A 1,625-nucleotide genomic window follows, 5' to 3' on the forward strand; every position below is an offset into this window, starting at 1 on the left:
AAGTGTTGCAAAATATCTTAGTGGACTTTTTCAGACACACATAGATTTGCAATAGAGACTGAGGTTTTGTTTGTTGATAGAAAGCTGGGTTCATACAATGGAAGGTGCCACCTGTTTTTTCACAATGGGGTAGCTTCTCCTGTATTGATTCGTATCACAATGGGATGGTGATCGTAAACAGTCACACCTAGCCTGGTCAAGACTCAAATCAAATCTGGACTACTGATGGCAATTTATGGTACAACGCTGCCACCTAGAGGTGGGAAAGTGAAATGTATTGCATTTTCCTAAAGGTGAAAGGGGCGGCGCTTCCAAGGTTTTAGGCCAGTTTTCTCTCAATAAAAAGCCATTAGCTGAAAGGTTGAGAGGCACGGCATTTCATAAGACCAGTGCTTCACAGGAGGGGGACAGTACGAGGGCGCTTCACAAGACGAGAGGACTTGCTTCAAGACCAGGACATACAAAGGATTTAGCAGAGAAGCCATTTTTTCTAGGCTGAGAAGTCCTGCTCATCGCTGAATTTGTGGATCCTGCAGCCTGAGCTAAGTACATTTTCAGTGTTTCCCCTCCTAGAAAGCATTACATGTGCTAGAAGATAGTGTAGTGGGTGCATGTGATAGTATGTTTTGTAGCAGCCTGTATTGTTTATGTATTTGTTTGCTTTTCCTGTAACCAAGTTTGTACACGCAGCATAAAGTTAAGTACTTTTAATGCTACTGGGTCAGTTTCCTTGAAGTTTACTGCAAGAACAGACAACAAATAGAAATTAAAGTTTTGCCAAGCTTTACTGCTGGGCTCGTCCTTGGGATAAGCTTTACGTCTCTGGGATTTGTAGTCCAGAGCATTACATTTGGGGGCTCGGTCCGGGATTGCAGTGGACTCAACTGAAACAGACTTGTCTTTAGGTTTTGTACTATATCCAAGTTGGGGCGTGTTAGCCAGGATTTGTACTAAACCCAGTTGTAAAAGACCTGTGTTTTCTGTAGTGTTTTCTGCTTGTGCTAGGGAAAATGCTGCGTAAATTGTTTAGGAAAAGCAAGACTGTAGATGTTTTTGGTGTCCAGGAGGGGGCGTGCAACCTGCCTGCCTGGGCCAGAGATAGTCAGTGGATGCCTTTTGCTAATTAGCTAAGTATTCATCTCCTTTTAGTAAGTCATGGAGTGGTAAAATTTCAGGTGATTTAGCAAATTTTAGCTTTGAGAATTTCTGTTTGAGCAAAGCAGAGAAGAAGGCAGTGTCCTTACTTGGCTGGTATTTCCTTAATGCTCTCTCTACTGAAACCGAAAGGAGAAAGCAGAGGTTAAGGCATTAAAAGACCACCAGACAGTTGTCTCGGAGTGTGTACGTTGAACTGCTAGTCGGGCCGATGATTTGGAAGAGCGGTGTGCAGCCCTCATGACCAAATCAATTAATGCCTTAAGGAAAAAGAAAGGCCGTAGACCTGTTAGCAAAGCCAGGGTGCGTGCCATTGTCACATCCCATAACTGGGATCGTGAGGATGCGCTCTCCTCAGGTGATAGTGAGGATGAGGAGATTGCATTTGATATTACTGATGATGTTGATCACTCAGTGGCAAAGAAAAAGTGTGCCAGACCTCTTATTACTAAGCATAGGAAGAGGCAGCA

General features: G+C 43.6%; 1 protein-coding gene across 1 annotated transcript in view; it reads right to left on the reverse strand.

Annotated features, from left to right (window-relative positions):
* DDX47 (DEAD-box helicase 47) overlaps positions 1-1,625 on the reverse strand; it is a gene marked incomplete at its 5' end in the record, with an annotated part of 247,895 nt that overhangs the window by 68,476 nt on the left and 177,794 nt on the right. The gene's annotated exons all lie outside the window — the stretch shown is intronic.

This window comes from Nanorana parkeri, unplaced genomic scaffold (genome assembly GCF_000935625.1).
Source record: "Nanorana parkeri isolate BGI_ZX_2015 unplaced genomic scaffold, ASM93562v1 scaffold526, whole genome shotgun sequence".
Lineage (NCBI taxonomy): Eukaryota > Metazoa > Chordata > Amphibia > Anura > Dicroglossidae > Nanorana > Nanorana parkeri.